Consider the following 27075-nt stretch of genomic DNA (forward strand, 5'->3'; position numbering starts at 1 on the left):
GGACTTTTTACCTGCTCTTATTGGGAGGGTAATAAACAATTTGCTCCAGGATTAGCATTTTTTTTTTTTTTAGATGTTTGGGTCCGACCCCTATTTTTACTGTACTATAACGCTTGGCACCCTTTTCCCCAAAGAAAATTTCGCTGGCGGCTTCGGTAGTGTGTCAGTGATTGCGTTTGCGATTTTAATACAAGCGTCCCTTGTATAGCACGGTACACTCGTCTACACTTTTCACTCTTTTTTTCACTTTTTTTTTGTACTTAACGACATTTTTACGACACAATAACCCATCTTTCCTGTATTTATTTATTTTACTTTGCTTTGACGAAAAATAGGCTAAAAATAAACGTAAAATATCGTTTGTAATTAAAAATTATTTTTTAATAAAAAGATAAAACATCGTGATAAGAAAATGAAATGTGATTAAATTTTGAATTTATGGTCTGCTAATATTTAATTTTATAAAGCAATTGTGAACTTCTGCATCTGTTAGCGTTGTTTACGTTCTAAAGATTTTGTTATTCGATGTCTAATGCCTTTTGTTATTCGATGTCGAGCGTGTCTAATTAGTAACCGAGTAACGAAAGAAAGAAGAAATATGAGCCAAAAAAAATAAGGCCGATTTCTGAAATTCCTTCGAAGTCTACAAACAAAATAAGAACATATTTGAACTAAGCAGACAAAGTCCTATAAACTGAAACTTTTTTTCATCGAGACAGCTACATTTTTCAGCGAGCTATATGCTTTGAAACATTTGAAGCACTCAAAGTTGAGTTGGCGCAAAAAATTTGTAAACGTCATTTTCAAAAACAGTCGTTTGAGCTACAACCGGTCAAAATCTATTAAAAACTGTATCATCCGACTAGCTTTCAAATGATATCACAGTAAAACATATTGGAGCTCAAGTACGGCAGGAATTAAACCTCTTGTTTGAAAGATTAAAATCATCGTTTGTCAAAAAGATAAACAAGTGAACGTATTGCAGCCCCTTTAAGTACAAAATCCCTCTGCGAAAGTCTACCTCTATCTGTTTTTTTTTTTTTTTTTTTTTTGAGTAATCACGATTGCTTAGTGTTCTCACTTGACTGTTTTTGGCGTGCTATCATTTTATTTTCCCACCGCCACCCTCGGCAGCATCACCGTCGGCCGGATCCTCACGATGCTGCTCCTGTAGCAGAAGCCGGATTGCATCCATGTCCTACACTCACGCGCATACAAACAAATGCACAAACATACACCTACACACACAAACACATACACGCGCATAAATATAGACACCTTCGCAAACACATACATACACAAACACAAACACACGCATACATACAGACACCTTCGCAAACACAAACACACGCATACATACAGACACCTACACATACACACACGCAAAAACACACACACACAAGTATCCACACATTCATGCCTTCACACAGACACAAACACATATGCCTACACACACATACACATACCCCCCCCCCCCACACACATTCATACACACCACTACCCACACACTTACGCCAGCACACAGACACAAACACACATGTCTACACACACATTCACATACTCCCTATACACAAACGAACATACCCCCCACACACAAACATACACGCCTACATACACACACTCGTGATTGCGAAAAATATAGTTTGAATTCAAGATGTCAAAATTCAAATTAATTTTTTTTTTTTTTTTGAATAAAACATAACATTTATAACATAATTATGATAAGAGGAATGTGTTAGGCAAAATATTTTGGCAAACAACAAGGCGAAAGCCTTGTTGTTTGTCAAAGTAGGCGATCGTAGGCGATCGTTTTCTCGGTTTTCATTTCATATCGCAAAACCTTTAATTGCGGGTAAAATAATATATTTATGCTCTGTAACTCAACATATACCTTTAAAAAGAATTTTTTTTATCGTAGTTGTAATAAGGATCAAGGGCGCCCACATGCAAAATTTTTAAGGGGGAGAGGCTCAGATATTTTCACCATGGTTTAGCAGGATAATTTCCTCAGAGAAACTGAAACAGTACAGATTAGAGTTATTAAAATTTGACATCTTTAATAATTTATTCATTAATTTCTGGCGAAGAAATGTTTTTACATTTTTGCAAAGAAAAAAGAACTAAAAGCAAGAAAGTTCTAATTTTTGAAAGGGGGAATCCCCCACTTGCCCCCATAAATGGGTGCCCTTGATACACACGTAAACAGGCCTGATTTTGGACTGGTCGTACAAGAAACGCACCTATCTCTCACTTTAAGATCGTCCCCTCTGCAAAAATTAAAGCTATTTCAGACCCATAAATTACTGTTTACACTGCCGACAATTGTTTCACCATCAGTGATTATAAGGTCGCCACCAATCAAAATCATCATCTATGTTGCTGCGATATCCAATCCCAAAGTGTTATTTTAGTTTTCCTGCAGGTTGTGGGGGGCTCTGCTTAAGGTTTGTGCTTTCATTTCTGTAAATTGGGCCCTGACCGTGAGCATTATTACGCAACCGATAACGACTGTCACTTTCTCGAAGATAACATGTCGATACGCCCGTACAAGTATTTTCGCGAATTTTCCGAGTAAAAGAGATTTAGAGATGACAGGCATACAGTGCCGTAGCAAAGATGGGGAGGGGGGTGTTGGTGGTGAAAACACCCTCCCCCAGAGCCATTGGTTTTGACATAAATGCAAATTCTAATACAGTAGCATATGAAAGGGCTCTTTTGATCAAGAAAAACCCTTCAGAAGTTATTTATCAAAAAAAATCAGCTTCAAAAGGTATTTTTCATCAAAAAACCACCTCCAAAAGGTATTTTTGATCAAAAAAACCCCTCCAGAAGGTAATTTTCGATCAAATAACCCCCTCCAGAAGGTAATTTTCGATCAAATAACCCCCTTCAGAAGGTATTTTTCATCAAATAACCCCCTCCAGATGGTATTTTTCATCAAATAACCCCCTCCAGATGGTATTTTTCATCAAATAACCCCCTCCAGATGGTATTTTTCAAATAACCCCTCCAGATGATGTTTCTGGCCGCGCTAGTGACAGGTAATAAGAGACGTTCCACAAATGACGTCACGCTTTGAGGGAGATGAGGACACATGAAATCGTGACAATGTGTAACAGGAGCGAGGGACTAATGAAAAGTGACAACTCCAGCGTATTGAAAACCCATAAATAGCGGGCAAACGAGTGGCATGTGGCGAAAACTGAAGTTGGATTTGCAAAGATGTTAATTTTTAGGGCTAGTGACAACATATAAAAGAGGTCGAAGACCCACCGTCACCATGAACGGTGACTGGGGGACGTTTAATATGTGCTAAGGTTTGTGCTTTCATTTCTGTAAATTGGGTCCTGACCGTGAGCATTATTACGCAACTGATAACGACCGTCACTTCCTCGAAGATAACATGTCGATACGCCCGTACAAGTATTTTCGCGAATTTTTCGAGTAAAAGAGATTTAGAGATGACAGGTATACAGTGCCGTAACAAAGATGGAGAGGGGGGGGTGTTGGTGGTGAAAACACCCTCCCGCAGAGCCATTGGTTTTGACATAAATGCAAATTCTAATACAGTAGCATATGAAAGGGCTCTTTAGATCAAGAAAAACCCTTCAGAAGTTATTTTTTATCAAAAAAAAATCAGTTTCAATAGGTATTTTTCATCAAAAAAACCACCTCCAAAAGGTATTTTTGATCAAAAAACCCCTCCAGAAGGTATTTCTGGCGGCGCTAGTGACAGGTAATAAGGGACGTTCCACAAATGATGTCACGCTTTGAGGGGGAAGAGGGCACATGAAATCGTGACAATGTAATAAAAAGTGACAACTCCAGCGTATTGAAAACCCATAAATAGTGTGCAAACGAGTGGCATGTGACGAAAATTGCTGGTGGAGTCGGATAAAAATAGCAGAAACGCCTATAGTTAACTAATTATTGTAAAAAATAATTTTTACCAAAACAAATAACTTTAACCTTACTTACTGCAAGAGAAATTTTCTGCAAAAACTTCATGAATTCCTTATTTACATACAGTGCAAATTAAGTTGGATGGTTTTAACTCCGCCCAATTTTCTTTTTTTTTTTTTTTTGCTTCGTTACTACCTCGTTTTTCCTTCCTTTTTTTCCGACAAAGAAGCTCGAAGTAAATTGTAATCTTTGCAGTGTAAAATTTATAGCAACAAACAAAGCAATCGCAAGTTTTGTGGTGATCCGAAAACACAGAGACGTGCAATAAATATTCGTTACACTTAAACAGTAAGTATAATAAACATCAAAAATTAATGGAAGATAGTTGAGACGCTCTCATATTCTCCATGTAATGTTTTCATCAAGTTTAGTCAATTTTCCCAATATAAAGCTGCGAAAAAACCAACGCTTTCATTTACTTTTGTTTGAAAACATTGTTTTCAAATTCAAAAGTGGAGCTTCGCCAGGGCTTCAGTGGTATCATTTTCAAAGAAAGAGGTAAAGATGATTCTTAGTTCATAAAATGTAAATCGTGTCAGCAAGTATGCTTGCATTTTTTTGCTTAGAGTATCGAATGTGCGAGACAAGAATAAATGATGAACAAAATTCGCTTGAAGCCGCCTTCCAATCCCTCACCCCCCGGTCCTTGCAATACAGTATTATCGTCGCGAATCCTCATTGTACCTCTCGCGAACCTTTTGAGTTTCGCGGACCTCTTTGGAGCCGATGGTTTATAAGATTGTTTTTATTACAATGATTTTACTAATAGTGGTTGTTTGTGAATTTCGAAGACTGCCTACCGTAATTTACTATTATTATTTTTATATTTACTATATTTCTTTATGCATTTATGGGGTGTGCTAAAGACAAGTTCGAATTAGTTGCGAGATCGGCAGCAGAAACACGATGAATTGATGACTGATTTATTATAATAGTTTCAAGATTCCAAGAAAAAAAAAAGAAAAAAAGAAAAATGCTCAGTTTTATAGTAGCACACTGCGAAATTTCAACGAAAGCTCGCTTAAAATTTTGCACTCAAAAAATAGAAAATTATAAAATGTTGAATGTTAAAATTCAAAAAATTAACACTGCTTGAAACAATAGTTCAAAGACCTAAACCGCATTGCATGACTATCTATCTATCTATACAGAAAGCAAACTCAGCAGGTGAATTCGAAACGCAGAAGACGATTTTTTAACTACAGATTGCGTCGAGAATTTCAAACTATTTGGCAAAACTATTGCAATTTAACTACAACTGGACGAAGCCATTTAAAAAGTAATAGGATGAATGGGTTTGGTTTGAATAGTGTAAAAATAAATGGTCGGCTAAAATGCAACGATTTGAAACGAGTTAAATTGAACCGAATCCAAAAATGCGACAGCTGAACTCCTTCAAGGCGAATCTGTTTCAAACCAGTCTTCTTTTCGGTAAGGGCAGATATAAAACAAAAACAATGTCTTTTTTTTTTAAAATCTTCTTAGGAATTGGTCAAGAACTTGAAAATGTTCACGTAACTAGAGTGCGTGTAAAACTGACTCTGAAGAAAATACAAAACTAAAAAAGTTCTAAAGCAAATTCAGATGCCAATATTTGTACTGAAATTTAATAGTGTATTTGTACATTATATGAGGCAGTGAGAAGCAAAGGGATGCAAGTGGCAAAATTAATAATTTTGAGATGACCAGTACAAATAGTAGGTAAACCTCTGTCTTGGAACAAGAGATTGTACTAGTAGCCCTGGTAGGTGCTGCTGTATAGCATGATTAAGAAAAAAATTTAATGAAAGTCTACCTAGGTTCTGATCTCTAAACGCATTTTACTCGATACTAAGTTCAGATTATCAATATTATCATAAATTCAGATTATCATAAAATAGTCCACTTGCATCTCTTTGCTTCTCACTACCTCATGTCGCAGTTACAGGTACCGAAAAATATTTTTTTTAAATCTCGAGCACAATATATCAAATAAATAACGTTTAAGTCGCGTAAGTAGGCATCCCTAGATGGAAAGTGGAATTGCATGTAAATTAGAAAGTCGAAAAACATTGGAAGTGGAAATAAGGGGAGTTAAAATAACGTCGCATTTTTTAATTAAAAGAAACATGCAAGCATCTTGCATTTTACGTGCGGATTTTATGCGGAAATTCGATTTGAAACCAGATTTTGTGGTTAAAACTGGAACATTTACGAGAGCAACACAGATGTAAATTTAGGGAAAGGAACAATGGTTTCACACAATGGTGAATTCACTGATAAACGAAATGAACGCTTTATTGAATTAAGTAAATGTAATTCATTATTTTCATAGAAACAAGGATCAACTCCACATATGTCTCGCAGTGCAGATACGGGGGAGGGTGATCTAGACGCGCAAAAGTCAGCCGAATGCTGGCCTTAAAATGCGGTTCAACTGCAAAAAGAGAAAATGCGATTCGTTGTATGGGTGAATATACGATAAATTATTTTTTTGTGTTCCCCAAGAAAAATTTCCTGTTTAGTTTAACATTCATTGTTTTACTAACTGTAAATAGTTTTTCATTTGCGAATACGAAGCTTAATAGTACAGTAAAAATAGGGGTCGGACCCAAACATCCAAAAAAAAAAAGCTAAACCTGGTGCAAATTGTTTAATACCCTCGCAATAAGAACAGGTAAAAAGTCCCACCCAATTGTGCGTCGGGTTTTGGAATGGGGGGCATCTAAAAATTGCTATTTTGGGTATTTTTCCAGAAATTTAGAGTAAATTTAAAGTGAGAATATTATGTTTTACTAAATTTAAAATCATGAAATTAAAGGTGTTTGACCCCCAAGAGGGATGACGTAACCCACCAATGCTACAGATCCCACCTATCCCCATAAAACGAAGCAGTACCCCCGAACCCCTCTCCCTACGTTTCATATGGAAACATTATTTTATGCCAAGTTAAAGTTAGAAATCGAGTGTGTCCATTTTCCAAGATCGATGATGCACCTCCTCTCAAAGCTACAGCACCCCCCCCCTCGCTCCACCAAATAAAATAAATCCTCACCCCCCCCCCTCTTCCCTTTTATTTCAAGTAGAAGTATTATTTCGTGCAAATCAAAAATGCATTAAATCAGGACTGTCCACTCCATAAGAACAGTAGCTCACCTCCCAAAACGAAATTATATACTAAAATATAATCTTTCCCCCCACCCCCTTTAATGGTGCACATTTGATTAAATGGCCAGAAAAATTACGCTGAACTGTTTTTTTGCTTTCAAATGATTTTTCCTAAGTTTCTAACAAAAAGTTTTTCTAGATCCTCAGCAAACTCGTTATTGTTGCAGCTATGTCTAACACAGTTTGTGCATATAATTCAGCACTTCAGTCCACTTTCAGACTTTTCAAACATTCACTATATCCAATGAACTCTTCATAGTCCAGGATCTGAGGGGGGTTGAGCATGCATGGAAAGGCTGACGCAATATTATTTCTGATTATTGTTACAGGCACGATGGTGATTATGAAACCACATGTCGTCGCCCCCCTGGGTGGTCGACAACCCCTGGGGAGGGGGGAAAGCAGTGGGGGAGCCGTTTTCTAAAACACTCATAACTCGCGAACTATTTGAGATAAAACACTGAAAAAAGTGGCAATCGACGCAACAAAACAAGGACTTCATAAAAGCTAAATATAACTATGGACCTATCTTTGTTGGTTTCTGAGTAAAATTCCATTTTTCAAAAACAAGCAAAATTTTTGAATAAAATGCGCAAAACAAACTTCTTTTTGACCGAAATAAATTCCAAATCAAAATTGTTTGATTTTTTTTTCAAATAATGTCCAAAATATCATTATTTAGTTTGTTAAAATCATTTAAGTACTGTTAACGCGTTGAAAAACAAAATGACAGTAGCAAGCTCGAACACGATTTGCATTATAGTTCAGGATCTGAAGGGGTATTTTGAGCATGCATGGAAGACCTGACGCAAAATTATTTCTGATTAATGTCACAGGCACTATAGTGAATATGAAACCACATGCCTTCGCCCCCCTGGATGGTCGACAACCCCGGGGAGGGGGGAAAGCAGTGGGGGGAGCTGTTTGCTAAAACACTCATAACTCGCGAACTATTTGAAATAAAACACTGAAAAAAGTGGCAAAAGATGCAACAGAACAAGGGCTTGAAAAACCTAAATATGTTTATGGTTTTATCTTTGTTGGTTTTTAATTAAAATTCCTTTTTAGCAGCCATGCAAAAATTTTGAATAAAATACGAAAAGCTTTTTTTTCAAAGATAAGTTCTTTTTTAAAATTATTTAACCGTTTAGGGAATCAATAAAACCTGAAATTTCATTATTCAGTTTGTTTAAAACTACTTAATTAATACCAACGTGAGCGTTAAAAAGCGAAATAAAAAATGCAAGAATTTGCCTAAGTTGGCGCATTGAATAAAACGGCAGTATGCTAAGGAGAAAAAAAAATAGCCTTATTATCCTTATAACGAATTACTCATTCTTCAGTTTACAAACTTATTCTAATTGCAAAGTATTTAACTATGGCTTTAATTTTGTTACATACTGCTTTAAATTTGAGAGAAACCAGAGTAGTTTCAATTCAAACATAATTTTAATTTATTTCTACTAATTTGTGTTTTCAATTTGCACAAAAGAATATTGCGGGTATTGTTTTGCGGATATTGCTTTTTCTAATTTACTCAACAAAGAACAATGATAAATGAGAAGCTTGAGCTTTTCTGAAAACGAATATAAATATAAAATTATACACTAGAGTTCTAAAAACACTAATTAAATAAAATTAGTAAAATAATGCGTATTAAAAAATAATTGTAGAATATCAATATGCATACATAAAGCATTAATATATCAGAAATTCTGAAAACTGGATCACTCTTTTTTGTTGACTTGTAATTGTTCTATTGAATCGTTCTCTTCCGAGTATTTTGTAGTTTATGGATTTTTGCTTTAGCCTTAAAAGCACTGTATTTACAGCAAGATGAATTATTAATAAAACAATTATAATATTATTTACAGTTCTTGCCTGCGCAGGGTGGAATTAAACTCTCTGGTAACACTGGCTGCATCATAAGGTGTGGGGCTTTATTGTTTTATTTTCATTCAAGTGAAACCCAAACTTGTACAGGGGAATTGATTCAATAGTACAGTTGAGCAATACTTCTTAGCATATGTTGGAAAGAATTGCAGGAGCATGGTAAAGAGCTGATATTATATTTATTTCTGATGGAAATGACAAGAAATTATTGTAATGTACTTTCCGGAACTTCTGGTTTTCAAGTTATGAAAACGACAGTGAGATGTACCGATCGTGTTTAAGGTCCACTCGTGTAGTTTGACTATTGGAGAGAAAATTTTATTATTTTTTATTTGGAGACCTGCAAAATCTTTTCTACATTTGAAAGTAGTGTTTGGGACATTGTGGACCAGAGTCATTCATTCCATCGATAACGTGAACTTTGTTCTTAAAATAGTGTGCTTCTTCCAGAGTTTTGCTGCAAGAAGTATCATTTTCAATTACATTCACGAAATCGGACCTCGCGCTTTGCTTCAGTGAACCATTCTGATGAACCTAACCTAGCATTGGGCTTATTGTATGGGAATGATTTTTAAATGTACTAACATCACTTTTGAGCTAACGTTTCCCAGGTTAAATGTTTTTTTTTTTTTTGGTTTTCTTTTGCTGTTTTGCAGTCGCTATTGAAGACATTGCCATTGCAGGACTTCTCTGGATAAGAGACAATTCATTTTCTTTAACGTTCCACTAAAATTTTGATGCTGCTTATGTGGCAATAGCCTCGCTCACTATGTTTCATAACTCAGGTGTAAAATCTGCAAAAGGGTTATCCTGATCATTCATCCTTTCCGTAATTACTTCGTACTTGCAAACTTGCATGTTTTAATTTTTAAAAAAGTCCCATTGTGACCCATACTAAGCAGCTATAATGCGTTAAAGGTTAAGTAATTAAGTAATTACTTAATTGGGACATTGTTTTGATAATATTACGAAAAAAAAACCGCCAAAACAAGAGAGCCACAAAATTTACTTTGGTTTATGTCGAGTCTTCAAGGTGCATTCCGCAAACTTGTTTTTTTTTTCCTTTTGTGAATTACCTCAAATGCTTTTTGAGCTTGCTTTTATTTCACTTTTCAACGCTTTGATAATATTTAAGTAATTTTAAACAAACTGGATAATGATATTTCAGATTTTATTGGTTCCTTAAACAGTTAAATAATTTTGATAATTTGAAAAAAAACAAAAATGCGTATTTTATTCAATTTTTTTGCTTGTTTGCGAAAAATAGAATTCTTTCCAACATGTGCTAAGAAGTACTGCTCAACTGTACTATTGAAACAATTCCCCTGTACTTTAGCACTGCTTTTAGATGTAACCAAATTTGGGTTTTACTTGAATGAAAATAAAAGAATAAAGCCCCACACCTTATGATGCAGCCAGTGTCACTAGAGAGTTTAATTCCACCCTGCGCAGGCAAGAACTGTAAATAATCTTGTAAATGTTTTATTAATAATTCATCTCGCTGTAAATACTGTGCTATTAAGGCTAAAGCAAAAACCCCATAAACTACAAAATACTCGGAAGAGAACGATTCAACAGAACAATTACAAGTCAACAAAAAAGAGTATGATCCAGCTTTCAGAATTTCTGATATATTAATGCTTTATGTATGCATATTGATATTCTGGAATTATTTTTTAATACGCATTATTTTACTAATTTTATTTAATTAGTTTTTTTAGAACTCTAGTGTATAATTTTATATTTATATTCGTTTTCATAAAAGCTCAAAGATGCTTCTCATTTTTTATATTTATTTAGAACATATTATTTCTTGCACCATTGTTCTTTTTTGGGTAAATTATAAAAAACAATGTCCGCAAAACAATACCCGCAATATTCTTTTGTGCAAATTGAAAATATAAATTAATAGAAATAAATAAAAATTATATTTGAATTGAAACTACTGTGGGCCTGGTTCCCTAGTTCATCTCAAATTTAAAGCAGTATATAACAAGTTAAAGCCATAATTGAATACTTTGCAATTATAATAAGTTTGTAAACTGAAGAATGAACAGTTCGTCATAAGGATAATAAGGCCATTTTTTTCTCCTTAGCATACTTCCGTTTTATTCAATGCGTTAACTTAGGTAGTTTTCTATTTCGCTTTTTAACGCTCACATTGGTAATAATTAAGTAGTTTTAAACAAACTGGATGATGAAGTTTCAGATTTTATTGATTCCCTAAACGGTTAAATAATTTTAAAAAGGAACTTATCTTTGGAAAAAAAGCTTTTCGTATTTTATTCAAAATTTTTGCATGGCTGCTAAAAAAAGGACTCATAAACCAACAAAGATAGAACTATAAACATATATAGGATTTTAAAGCCCTTGCTCTGTTGCATCTTTTGCCACATTTTTAGTGCTTTACCTCCTACGGTTCGTGAGTTATGAGTGTTTTAGTAAATGGCGTCCCCCACTGCTTTCCCCCTCCCCCGGGGTTGTCGACCATCCAGGGGGACGAAGACATGTGGTTTCATATTCACTATAGTGCCTGTGACATTAATCAGAAATAATTTTGCTTCATGTCTTCCATGCATGCTCAAAATACCCCTTCAGATCCTGAACTATAATGCAAATCGTGTTCGAGCTTGCTACTGTCATTTTGTTTTTCAACGCGTTAACAGTACTTAAATGATTTTAATAAACTGAATAATGATATTTTGGACATTATTTGAAAAAAAAAAATCAAACAATTTTGATTTGGAATTTATTTTGGTCAAAAAGCGTTTGTTTTGCGCATTTTATTCAAAAATTTTGCTTCTTTTTGAAAAATGGAATTTTACTCAGAAACCAACAAAGATAGGTCCATAATTATATTTAACTTTTATGAAGCCCTTGTTTTGTTGCGTCGATTGCCACTTTTTTCAGTGTTTTATCTCAAAAAGTTCGCGAGTTATGAGTGTCTTAAAAAACGGCTCCCCCACTGCTTTCCCCCCTCCCCCGGGGTTGTCGACCACCCAGGGGGGCGACGACATGTGGTTTCATAATCACCATCGTGCCTGTAACAATAATCAGAAATAATATTGCGTCAGCCTTTCCATGCATGCTCAACCCCCTTCAGATCCCGGTCTATCAGAGCAAGCACAAGGTTTGAGACGCAGAAAATCTTCTAGAGCAGAAGGTTTGGCTGTTGTAATAGGACGCAGATTATATTTCTGTGGTGCTTTCTTTGCACCCATCAAAAATGACACTAGCTTTCCCATACTTACAAATTACCTATACACTGCATTGCTGGCATATTTCCTTGAAGCTTACAGATCATTACCAAAAATATGATCAAGCAGGTATCTTCCATCTATTACATATGAGGCAGTGAAAAGCAAAGGGATGCAAGTGGGAAAATTAAAAATTTGGAGATAATCAGTACAAATGGTTGGTGAACCTCTCCTCTATGTTGAGGCAAGAGATGGTACTAGTAGACCTGGTAGTTGCTTCTATACAGCATAATTTAGAAAAGAAAATCAATGAAAACCTACCTAGGATCAGCGCATAACTCGTACCAAAAGTTTTTAACAATTTGTTATTCCATCTTTATTGTTCATACCATTCGGTGTAAAAGATGGTTTGGGCTTACACATCTTTACCAATAGTAACTACTCTCCTAACAGATGCTAAAACATAACTGTTTACCTCCTTTACAAAGAAATGCCACAAAATTGATTGCCTTTCAATATCCTTTGATGTTACTACCCGAACGTTAAAGGTTTCATCGCAACTCACCTTATCATCAGCGAGCGATACCACTACCAACTTGAGAGGGATGAACTTCTGGGGGCTTGAGAAACGGATTGTGATTTCCAAACTGAGAGACAAAAAGGTGTAAATATTTAGCATTCTATTGTTGCATTGCTCATTGCTCTCATCAAGACTTGTTCTATCGTTGAATCACTACAGGTTCAAGACCACCTGAATTTGTCACTGAGTTAGATCGTTGTATAGCTGATGTTTGATGTGATCAAATTTTTTTTTATCGCATAATGTACTCAAAAGTTTGAGATAGTGTTGAAAGTATATGTCCGCATATTTAGCATAATTCACATAACCAGCTGCGTAAAAGAGAGGTAGCTTGGTGTTTGCAAATGAGAACCCCCACCGACTTAGAGAGTGCAGAATTGCAGCATTGTCCGTCTCACTATTGACAATTTCGGTTTGTCCCCCCTTACGGTGATGGCAAAAGATTGTAGAATAGTTGAAGTTTGTTAATCAAGAAGAAGTAGGGAAACTTTGGTCAATTTGGACTTTTTTTATGCTGCACAGGAATTTCGTTTTCCAGCGCTCTAAACAGTTTAATAACTCCAGTCACAAATAATTTGGTTACTGAGCTCGCTTAGATCTTTTAGAATTATCATTCTGACATTACTATATCATTGTGTGGCATTTTGTACTTCGGAAAAGTTTAAATCAAGGAAATTTTTTCGTGAACTTCACTGCAATAGTTGATTTTAGAATGTAAATTCAGGCCCCCCCCCCCAAAAAAAAAGGGAAGGTGCACCCCTTAAGTGTGACGGAGTATCCATCAAGAATAAAAGCCCTCAAAAAACAAAGAAATACCCCTTGAAAAAACTGCCTTAAAAATTCCAATGACACAAAGCTGCTCCATGACCCCCCCCCCCCATTCCCCCCACGCCTGTGCAACCCTGTTAATTAGAATTTTTTCTGTTAGAGTTCATTATTTTACTATTATAGAGTGGTTTCTGCGAGTTTTGAGAATTTTTTTTAAGTAATAGAAATTATTTTTATTTAAATAGAGGATTATTTTGTCCCCCCCCCTTCCCCCCAAAACCCGAAGCGCAAATTGCTGGGACTTTTTACCCCTTCTTGCTGGAAGGGTAAGAAATAATTTGCAACAGGTTTCACTTTTTTTTTGGATGTTTGGGTTTGGCCATTTTTTGGCCTAATTTTACTGTACTATAAATGATGTTTGAAGATTTTTGAGCTTTACATGTACAGGGGAAAAATGTGCGTTCAAGGGGCGGCACTATTGGATTTGAAATTGTCAAGAAGCGCGAGGCCAGGGAACTCGCGAATTCACACAAAACATACAAAAACACGTTCTTTTTACCAGAACTTAAATGTTATCCGTAGTGTCTACACTCAATAAACATTGTACAAACGTACATTTAGGTAACGATAAAATTTAAAAATATGTACTTCTGAAGCGATTGGCACAAGCACGCGTTGTAGTAGTGCAAAGAGAATGGATGCAATATTATTGGAATTTCGCTCAACCCCATTAGCTTACTTTTAACTTTAGTCTGCATTACGCTGGTTATTCGCGGTCAAAGACATCTTTTAGAAATTCTAATGCTACATTCGAGTCCTTGAATCTCGCCAAGTGAGGGTAACATAATTAGGTGCAGGGGAGATTTTTTTTTTTGTATGTAGATAAATATTTTTACGATGTTTTTCGGTAAAATATGTTTTGATATTTATTCAGGCTCATGACTAAGGTAAAAACCATCGCGCTAGTTTATTTAAAAAGGAACGTTGAACGTGTTTGTATAAAACGTAGAAAAAAGGCAGCTATAGGAATGTACACTAATAACTATTTTCAGATTTTAATGCTAAATTGAAACAGCAAGTATTGACTACGTGGGCCAAACAAAACCCAATATTCTTTATTATTCATACGATAACAATAACGCTATTCGTTTTACCTCAAAATTTTCTATGCCGCTTATGGAATTCAAACACCGTATATTCACCCGTATTAGGATTCGAAACAAGGATTTAGGGTTAGAATGATTTAGAAAACCAAAAATGTGTCGAGGAAGATTTACCGCAGAGTTTGTCAACTCTGCTTTCAAAACAAACCTTATTCGCAAGTGGACAAAATCTTGCATTATACGCGGAAAAAAATTAATGTAATGAATTTGGAGTTATCATTCCTTCGTTTAACAGTTTTGATTGAGTTTCAGGATGGTGCCATTTTGGGATATTGAGAGTTCAGTCAAACATTTTCAAAAGCGATTTAAATTTTATTATTTCATTATAAGTGAGATGTTTTTTAAAGGGTAACGGTTCTATACAAAATTGTGAAGTATATCAGGGTTATAGTCATGATAATTTAGTTTTCGATATTTATAAAACTCAACAACACGCAAGAGGAAATATACTGGAGGTAAGGTAGCAAAATTTGATCGAAAAAGAAAAGTGAGGTAATTCAGGCTGTGGCACTTAGAACAAATAATAATATACGAGGCATTTGAAACTGAAGTTAATGGTTGATCAATTCCACTTTGAATTTACCCCGTCTTGAACTGAATGCATCATTTATGAACGCAACACTTCCCCACGAAATATATTGAAACACTCTGCTTCCTTTTTTTTTTTCTGTTTCTCAAATAAAAAGTTTTCACCAAATTATATTCATGAAATGCTTATTGAATCAACTTTAAAACAACGAATCTGTTTTAGACCCAAGAGTCATACAATTTACACCTCTGATGCGTGATTTCTCGCAAAGAAAGGAAGGAAAGTTAAACCATGCCAATTATACTGTTACTTCGGTGGGAAGGTAAAAGACTGTATCATCGTAAATGAGTGAGATATTTGAAGTAACTTACTTTTGATTCCCTACAAACACGAGTGAAATGTCAACAACTTGACTCTTTGCTCATGCTTTTTGTTTTGGTGGAAAGTAAAAAAAAAGCAAGTTAGTTCAATAAACTTATAGGAAAATAGATGAAAAATTGCGAAAACGAATCATCGATACTGCTGTTTACCTGCCCAAGTAAGTGTTGCGCAATTTCTGGAATTTTTCTTCTCAAATAAGAAAATACTTTAAATTCTAGAAAATTGTGTCTATAAAAGATGGTTTTGTTACTGGAACAAGAAGAATATCCAGTAAGGTCCATTGTAATTAACAGACTAATGGAGATTAAGATTCTGCCGCGGGCACGAAAGCGGCAGTATCTGTGGAAATGAGTTTGTGATATTTAAAGAAAAGCGCTTTGAATTGAATACTTACAATGGGTAAACGTTGAAATCAGACTTTTCCCGCGCTTTTCATTCATCGGAAACCAAATAAGCAAGTTTGTACAATAAAGCTAACGTACAATTGATGAAAAAAAATTTAAAAAACTTTTTTTTAAATGTAGTTACTTGCCCATGACAGTAGGATGATTCACCAGTAATTGAGCACTAGAGCACCAAAATGTACAAAACAAGAACAAATAAGGGGTTATTTTTAATATGCTTACTAGAACTGAATCGATTAACGGCATGAGTCATTTTTAGCGAAATGGAGTTCACTGGGGTTTACGATATTTTTATGCAGAGAAAACCGAGTTGTGTGGAAGGGAAATCCTTGTTAAATAAAGCGCTTTATTTAGGGGCCCAAATTTCGCTCAGTGCAGAACGGACTGATGCCGTTTCTGTTCACAACGTGAACGAAAGAATACACGCGATATGAATAATGCAAGATGGTAAAAAATACCAGATTTTTCTGCGTATCGAAGTAAAAACAAGTAACAACTTCAATCTAGCATTATTAAGGTATCAGAAGGACCTTCATTTAGGGGTCTGGGTGGATCGCCCTCACCCCGGCGTTGGAAACTTAATTGTTTTCATATGTGTGGGCATGTAGTTTACTGCTTTCCGATAAAATTTGCCTTGGTTACACAGTAGGGTGGGTCCTTTTTAACGTTTTTTGAAAATCGAAATCGCCTGTAGTAGGAAAAGTTGTGTATTGGCATCAAATTCTCGTATTTTTTTTTTTTTTTTTTTTTTAGAAATCAAAAGATATTTAGATTTCCCGCCAGCCCTTTGAAGTTTGGCCAAAAATGTAAAAAATTGACATTTTAAAAGATTTTTTTTTTTTTAAATTGTTTGTGGTGGGAAGAGTTGTGCATTGGCATCTAATATTCGTGTAAAAAATGTTTAATTACCAAAGCATTTTTAGAACCCCGGTCAGCCGCTTGAAGTTTCGACAAGTGCAGTGGCTCTCAAAAGTGATCGTACACCTAGAAATGTTGTAGTAAAACCAAAATAACGCAAAACTGAACTCTAATATTAAGTCCATTTTTTGTTCACTTCATTTTATGCCATTCTAAAAAAAATGCCCTGTAGTTTTTCCAAAATATTGTATGATTTTATTTTTGTAATTTTTCAAAAAACGAAGAGACAAATGATACGCCACAAAAAATATCGTACCCTGAAATATTTTCGAATAAATTCATGATAAAAATTATGTGTCGTATTTTATTATTTTTGCACTCTGATGACACTGTAAAGTCATTTGTCTTTAATTTTTTGTTTATTTATTCCCTAATATTCTGCTAATTATTTTTAAATGGCTAGTATTCGTAAAAAACAACGAACACTATTCGAAATTTGATTTTTGTTTCCTCACAGTATCGTCAAATTGGTTTGAAATATCTCTAAATTAGTTAATTTATACCATTCTATAGCATAGTGCTTGATAAAATATTTTAAAGAAAAGAATCAGATCGAAAACAAGGCAAGAAAAGATCAACTGACAAAGTTAACAAAACGTAATCTAATATTTACAATTCAAAAATTGATGAAAAATACACATTTGAGTGCTGTAGAAGTTTCTGGAAAGTTAAATGAAAAATTTTACGTTTAATTTTTAGTTTAAGTTGTTCGCTAAGTTCCCTGATCAGCTGAATTAAATGGGACCTCTTCCCGCAGAAATTTTCTCGTTCGTGCGAAAAACAAAGCTTACGCTTTGCGTAGCAAAATCAATGATAAATAAGCTCAAAACATTTTGGAATAACGTCTTATTTACAGATGAAAATAAGTTTAATATTTTTGGTTAAATTGTTGTAAAATTGTAAATAGGAGGATACGTTTAATCCTAAGAACTTAGTTGGATCTGTTAATCAGACGATGAAGGTGTTCTTGTGTGAGGGTGTATATCAGCATTAGGACTTAGTAGTTTGAAATTTTTGATGAAATAATTAATCATGCTGTTCATTTAAACATTTAAAATAACAATTTTAAGCTATTAGCCCCGAAATTCGGCAATCGGATACAACTTTGTTTTTTTCATCAGGATAACAATAAGAAGCACACGGTCTTCAACGTTTGCGTCTGGTTTCTCAAAAATTGTCTTTCAGCTTAGAAATATCCTCAATCGCCAGATTTTAACTTAACATACTTAGAGAAATCTGGAGGATAGATTGCGAAAATCCAGCATTGAAACGAAAAGCGAACCAGAAACAGTAAGGCTCAAAGAACGGTTCAACACTTAAAAAAAATGCACAAAAAAAGAAATAAAAAACAATGAAATCTAGTCACAGACGTTTAAAGCTGTTGTTGATATTGCATGATATTCTACTATATATTAACTTAGTAAAAAGGTAGATTATTTACTAACACATAGAAATTTTATTAAAAAATTAATTTTTACATATTTTTCGAAACTTCAGGGACTTGTCGGGGGTCTAAATATATTTTAATTACCAAAACACTTTTTTAACGAACATTAATTTGTCAATACACAAATTTTCCCACCACAAGAGATTAAAAAAATTTTACATCAGAAATTTTTTTAAAACATTTTAAAATGTCAATTTTTACATATCTGGTGAAACTTTAATAGGCTTGCGAGGGATCTAAATATATTTTGATTTCTAAAAAATATGTATAACAATTATTTGATGCCAATACACTACTTTTCGCACCACAGGCGATTTCGATTAGAAAAAAAAAAGTTAAAATCGACCCACCCTTTTGCACACCATCCCCCCCCCCCTTCGGAAGAATTCGAAATCACGGGCCTTGGGTCGAGGTGAAGTAAAGAAGTTTCGGAATGCAATTTGATGTCCGTGATAATTTCGCATGGATTTTATTATCACTCTAGGAACTGTTTAGAAACACTGCACACTTTCAGTGACGTAAATGCTGGTCAAAATAAGAAAAAAACTGTTTTCAGACTTTTTCTGGTAATAAAACCAAAGAAATTTCACGAGATTGCTCATGATTTCTCTCTCAGAGGACATTTGTTTGTTATTTGCCACCGGCGTTTTTGGACAGTAAAATGAATAATAAACAGATTCAGGTTATTGCCATGTCAAATCCCATGTCTTATGAGTGAAATTCTGAAATAGAATCAAGGTTCACTGTTACATCTGTTCATGATTTTATCACAAAATGCAGTTTCCGGCTATATTTTCTACCATAGCCCCTCTACTATTTCATTTTACTTTTAATACAGTGTTACTTTTTCAGAGCTTGCGCTCTCATACCTCATATCCCCCCTCTCGCACCTCGCGGGGGTGCTATTTGCACTACCCTGGTATCTTTATTCTTTCTGTCAAATTGAGATTTTTGAGAAACGCTTCTATAGGGATGGCAAATGTTTTCAATTCACAACATTCATAAAAATTTAAATATTCTACAGAACAACAAGAGAAGGTTTCAGACTAGTTATTTTACTGACTTTCTTCGTACTCTCAAAGTGGAGGTTGTTGAGCACAAAAGAAAAAATTTTGTAATGTAGGAGGAAATAACCAATATCAAGATTGTATATTCAATGCAATTTCGGCCATAATCATATTAATATGTACATCGAACTTGGTAAACCAGACAACAGCAGGATAAAAAAACATTTCTGTGGAGGATGTCTTTTTGAGAAATATGAGTAGTTTTTTATTTGTACATTTTAGGGCTATAACACTATTTTCGTTTTCATAACTTTACCACGTGGTGTTTTACCCCCTTAAGTGAAAATGGCCTTTATGTTCTTTTAATATACGTTATAAACATTTTTTTTAAAATTACAGATTTTGGACAGTGCTTTATACGTCTAGGAAATGTGAGAAAAGCCGATTTTAACTTTATCATTTTGGGAAAAAATGGACAGTGTTTATATTCCTCTGATGCACAAATATAAAGGTTAAAAAAATCTGTTAAGTATTTTTGTATTTTTTTCTTTATCTATCAAACTGTATTATTTTACAAAGACTCGTTTTTAGAAAGATAAAAATACAAGAATTCACTTCTTAAATAATGATTTAAAGCATTCGGAATTCAGTAATCATTTTCTTCAATCTGTTATATTATTTTTAAATGTCATGAATAAGTTTGAAACAAATCTGTTTTACTTGATTTACTTTTTCATGACTTCAAACTATACTTTCAGGCATAAGTCGATTTTTAAAAAACTTTAATGTCAGCGACGAAATTAAACATAATTTAGGTGAGGTAATAATATCAAAAAAATTCGTCTAGAGTTTAGTTATTTTTCAAATTAATAACCATCTTTTATTGATTTCTGAAGAGTTTAACAAGTGGACTTATGCTCTTTCAGAGATAATCGATTCGACTCGCTTTTAACAGGCCGTGAAATGCTCGGCTATAATTTATAGTTGTAACTCAAGTTTTCATTGAAAACTAAGATGATCTACACTTATAAAGACATTACAAAGTTAAAAGATCGTCACATCTTACTAGTGAGAATTGTCATGGGATGAAATGCTGAGGAGGTAAGGGGTTAATTACTACCGTAATCTCTTTTTTGAACAGCAACAAAAAATAAGTAGAAAACTAGTAACTAAAAACATGATTAGTAATCTTTGATAGTGGTACTTTTATTGACAAGTAAAACAATTTTCATTTTTTCTCTATTTTCTTCCAGTGAAAATGAGCAGCACTTGTTAAAATTTCCACCTAATAAGTAGGGTACTTATGAGAGTTCTGCAACAGGAGGCGGTGTCGGTGGTATGCATCTGCAATCCGCCTCCCCCTCCCACTCTTCCTCCCACCGCCTCCTCCCCACCCCCTCCCGACCTTGGGGTTGACCCTCCCCACGACCGGGGCCGCCGCGAGAACCCGTAGAAGGTGACGAGGGTTTTTCCCGCGTTTTAGATATTTTTCCCGCGTTTTCGGACTTAGAATATTTTGAACTTGTTGTCATGGTATCCACAAAGTTTTTACTTTTTGGATGGCAACACTTGTTTGAGTTTCGGTTTTGGAATGGCAACACTTGTTGTCATGACAACCAGAGTTTTTAGTTTTCGGTTGGCAACACTTGTTGCTATGTTTTAACTTATGCTATGTTTAACGTCGGTGGCGCCATCTATTGAGAGGTTGATTTTTTATTTCCGGACTTTGAATATTTCTGCGAATTTAATTATTTTTATTTTTACAGAGTGTCGCTGCTGGGAATCGAACACACGATCTCCAAAAGGTCTTAGTAGCTGTCAGATTTAGACACGCGCAAACTGACCAAGCTACTAAGACCTGAGTGTAAGCACGTTAATTATCATCTCAATATAATTTTCACATGTGCTAAATGCTCGTGGCGTCATCTATTGAGACTTTGAAGATTTTCCGTGATTTTTTGGACTTGGAAATTTTTTTTTTTTTTTTTAAATCTTCGTTTTTAGGGAATGGCAAAATGTCGCAATTGTTGCCATGACAATGTGTGATACTTTTTGCCATACCATCCAAAAGTCTTTTGATCTTTAATTATTTTCGAGCGTTTTCAAACTTGAAATATTTTTCGAACTTTATTTTTTTTTTCAGGTATTTTAGAATTCAAATATTTTTTACATTCAAGTCTTAGACTATTTTGACGTCTTTCGTTCTTTTGCTTATTTTCGAGCGTTTTCAAACTTTGAATATTTTTCACAAGTTAGATTTTTCTTTCATGCATTTTTGGACTAGAAATTTTTTCACATCCATACATTTAGGATTTCGATTATTTTTTCTAGTTAGGTCTTTGACTATTTTAAAGCTCTTTTGTCTATTTTTAGCAATTTGTAGACTTAGTTTATTTTTATACCTTTTGATTTCTAATTACTTTTTCATCTTTTATTCATTAACAAGTGTAATCGACTTTAGCATTTTTCCAACTTAAACTATTTTTTTCATCATTTAGGAGTTCAATTGTATTTTCATACATATTTATACTTAAAATATTTTTCGAATTTTGATTTTCTTTTTCATGCATTTCAAACTTTATCATTTTTACAACTTTGATTCTTTGCACGAATTTCAAAACTTGCAATCAATTTACTCTTAGTAGTAATTAACACTTATCATTAACAAATTTTCACGAATTTTAAAAATCAACTTAATTAATTTTTTCCAGTAAGCAAATTTCGCACTCAAGTTACATTTCATCACTACATATGCTTTTCAAGAGATTCATTTAATTTATCACATTTTATTTAATCAACTCCAATAATTATTTTTTGATTAGTATTTAACTTAGTCATTTCATCGCATAGTATTTTACTTTATTATTTTTTTTCATACAAGCACTCTTGTTAGAATAAAACAAAATTTTCATGAATTTGAATCACTTTGACTATTTCATTTTCCCAATAATATTTTATTTTACTTTAACATATTCTCACGCGTTTTACTATTTATCATTCATTTACCAAAGTGATGAAAAATGTTCCCGCTATTATATTCAAAATACAACTCTTTCAATATAGTTATTTTCCAAGACGAAAGTTAACAAGTTTTTTCTAAATTATTACTTTACAGCCAACTAATTTCATTAACAGAGTTTTCAATACAATTTATAAATTTCAGTTTTATTTATTAATTTTTCATTCGCATGCAAATAAATTCAAAGTCGCAAATTTCATTCAAGTCGGCTTCAATTTTGTATAACTGAAGAAGCTTCCAACAAAACACTCCCACATCACAACCAAGACTTACAAAAGATATTTTTACAAAATTTCAAATCATTTCAGGAATATACACACTCATAGAAAATCCCCAACAAAATAAAATAAAAAGTTGGCTTAACACAATTTAAGACCTATCACAAGTACTATATTTGCTCCTTTTAAAGAATTTTCATTAAACTTCGTATTAATTTAATGCTAGTTCATGATCAACATAAACAGATAGGAACAGACACACACAATCTTCGTGAAAAAAAAAAAAAAACCCGGAAACAATAGTAAATTTATCATACGAAGAAAAAAATATTTTAAAGTCAAAAATCCAACCTTTGTAGGAAAAGACTCCTCCAATACTTATGCATTGATGCATTATTGAAGATAATGAATAATATTACAAAATATGCGTCGATTTTAAATTTAACAACGGCATAAAATGTAATATTATCCAAACTTCATTTCCATGCCTTCCTAGAATGTTCTGACTGCAACCAACACTCTCTTCGCTAAGCGTCCATCCACATCGAAAGCACAATGGATAATGAAAGATGAAACATAGGCTTATCTCAGATTTTATCTTATCATAGTGAGTCATGGAATTCACGTGGTAAGATTTCAACTCAATACTAACGGCTGTAAACACATGTGACCTCTTTTATCGCTGATAAAATGTTAGATATCACAACAAAACCATTTGTAATAATCTTATCGCCCAAAAACTTAATTAAAGAAGATACATCGATTTAAATCTTTATTTGAAACTAATTTCCTAATTAATTTCAAAACCACTGTCGACGATTTATTTATTTTTTATTTTTTCCCGAACTTGAACTGTCTACAAAGTTATTCTATTCTATTCGTTTCTCATGCACACACGCACACACACACACACACACACACACACACACACACACACACACACACACACACACACACACACACACACTTAAAGACTTAATTTTTTCTATTCGCAATCATTCCACCATAACATTTTACATTTTCAAAAAGACCATAGTTATTACTTTTTTAAACTGAGTTGTTTTCCAATGATTATTTCACTGTGGAGATTATTTTCAGTGCGTTCTTATTCTTTTAATAGTTTTCACCAATTAAGCATTACAATTATTTATTCTTCCAAAAGCATAGCGATTTTCACATTTCCAAAAAATATTTCTAGTGATTTTATTTTTACAACAGCGAATTCAATTTCCTTAGAAATTTTCGAATGTATTTTGTCATATTAAAACGAATGCATTATTCAAGTTATACATATGTACATGGTGTAGCAATCAACCTTGAATGAATAATTGCAGGTCTTAACATATAAAAAAAATTTCAACTTGTAAGAATATTTCTTTTTTTTTTTTTTTTTGTTTCAAAACAATATTTTTTCAAACTTGTAATATTTTTCTACTTAGAAAATGAAATCAAATATTTTTTTTCTTCAATTATATAAAATGTTTTTAAGAATTAATTTCTCAAACTTGTAATGTATTTCCACTAATTAAAAAAAAATCAATTTTTTTTTTCAATCATATAAAAATAAATTTTTAATCTTACAAAAATAATTTTTTCCGCAAAAATATTTTTTTCAAAACAAAAAATAATATTTTTATAACATATTATTTTTTTTTTCTTTTCAACCTTTTTTCACAAAACTATTTTTTTTTTTTTCATTTTTTTTTTTCAAATTTAGAAAAATAAATTTAAGTAACTGAATCTTCAAACAGAATGATTTAATTAATTTTAAAACTAGCAATCACTTTACTTTTTGTATTAATAACAACTATTGTTAATCCATTTACTCTTTGCACTCTCAGTATTAATTAGCACACATGCATTACAAATAATAGTAATGTTTAAGATACTTATAAATCATTCACTCAAGCTTTCAAATATCCAATTATCATGTTATTGTTCAATCATGTGAGGGAACTTGTAATGAAAACTTTACGCATCAATCGAAATTATAAGCGAAAATATCACATTTTTAGCAATTAATATAATCATACAATTAACTTTGAATTTAAGAAAATTAAAAACTCTTATACACTTAGTAACACATAGGTCGAAATGGTTTACGATCAGGTGAGTGTCTTTTATCAATTGAGAGAACAACATAGTTGAGAAAGAGCGCTCACATTTCATATTAGAATTTATAAGTCTTTAAGGTATTTCTCCAATATTGAATTCAGTATTAATACGTATGAATTTCAACATGTGAATGTGACTGTATATTATTTTTCAACCCATTAACTTGTTTAAGGTTCACTATCATAATTTTCAACTTTTTCTTAACATATGTTGAAATATTTTACGTGTGTCAATCTATTGAAATATCACAAAAATCATATTCTCACTCAAACTTTATTACAATACCATACAGTGAAACAAACAAAATACAGCCATTCTAAAGCTTGCTTACAAGAAAACGCATGTAGAAATATATGAAAGATTAATTTCAAAGCACAAATCATCAACTATATACAACGCAAAGCAATAAAACAAGTTTAACTGCCTTAAAGGATAACAGATACATTTTGAAGGATAGAGGTAATTCATTTATAAAACTTATTAATTTACTACTTAGCTAAAGGTGCGTATTTCGCAGTCTGAACTTCCACATTGACAATATGATCCAACGTCCACCCAGATCCAAGTTGTATAAACACCTCTAAGGCGTTTTCAACCTGACCAATAGCATCATTCAAATGTTCTAAGATAGTGTCCTTAACAAGTTCTATTCGCATTACACTTCTAAAATAAGAAGTAATCAAATTATCATCATCATCATTATCATTATCACCAACATAACGACTCAGCACTGCCTTCATTACTATGCACCATTTAATGCTTCGTTTTTCATCTATTTCATCCTCCAATATTTGAATAATTTGGGGTCTTAACTCATCAAAACACATTTTTATGTCTTGAGAATTTTGAGGAGCAGGTGTTACAAACTCCGTAGCAAAAACACCGAATGCAGTTTGTCGAGTAGGTTTTAATCTCTTTGGGACATGAGTTTTCACTGTAACTTGCTTCACTGCACTATGCATAACACGATCGTGATGCAAAAGGGTAGATTTACTAGCAAGCACTTTTCCGCACTGATCACATGTATAGCTTCGTCCATGTATCAGGATATGCCTTTTCAAACTATCCTCTCGTTTAAACTTTCTGTCACATTTCGAACATGCAAAGGTGGTAGTAGAATTATGAATCTTCAAATGACGATTCAAAGCAGATTTCCACTTGAATGACTTTCCACATTCTTGACATATGAATGAGGGACCATGCTCCTTAATATGTAGATTCAAATGCTTTCTTTCATCGAATAGCATGTCGCACTTTTCACATCTATAAGACTTCTTTCTAGAATGTATCTTTTGATGACTTCTCAAAGTAGACTCACGCCCAAAGGAAGCATTACATTTCATACAACAAAATGGTTTCATTCCTGAATGAGTCTTAAGATGTTGATTCAAATTTGAATTTGAACTAAATTGCTTCCCACATGAAGCACATACCTGTAAAAGATATAAAGGAAAAATAAATCAAAAATTATCAGAAACTTTTTTTTATTTAAGTCAATTCTATCATTGAAAATAGCATTTAAAACACTAGCACATATGAAGTTTCGTGCTATATACTTTCTCAACATCATTTCATCATCTAAATTTAAACTCAAATGAAATGTAAATAAATACATAAAACGTGAAAACAAAACTCCTGTTTACATCATATTCAATTCTTTTAATAAGACAAGAATCCGAAAGTTGAAATTTTATAAAAGTTCATTTAAAAATACAGCACACAATATCGTTTACTGTTCCGCTACCAAAATTCAGCATGTACAATTTTTCCACTAAACTAACAAGCTTCTTTAGAATATTAAAGTAAGATGCTTATCAAATAAGCGCAAACCTTCAAGTAAGCACATTCTATGAAAATATTAATCAATTTTCATGAAATGAATATTTCGTACTCACACTTTTGAAATAGAAAAATTGATGAAATCTTTACCCAAAATCATTTATTATATTATTTTCATACTGCTTGAGCCCTCAAATATTTCAACAAAAGAATTATCACATAACACACTCAAAAATAAATACTTACATGTGATGATAAAACATCTTCACGACTCACACCACCATCAACAATATTCGAGTTTTCCCTATGATTTTCCATTAGAAAAGCTCTAAAGAAATTCGAAACACCAAGTTAAAATTTTCAACTGTTCGAAAAAGTTTTTCGATAGAAGTTAACTTCAGCACAGAAAACCTCCCGTCACGATCGGAATGGAATCCAAACCACCAAATGATCTTTCGAAGTAACCACATCAAATTTATACTTTCGAAGGATGCGTTAAACAAAAAGGTGAAATTATCAACCAATGAGAATGCTAAATGAAATGGAT

Source organism: Uloborus diversus, chromosome 1 (assembly GCF_026930045.1).
Source record: "Uloborus diversus isolate 005 chromosome 1, Udiv.v.3.1, whole genome shotgun sequence".
NCBI classification, from domain to species: Eukaryota; Metazoa; Arthropoda; class Arachnida; order Araneae; family Uloboridae; genus Uloborus; species Uloborus diversus.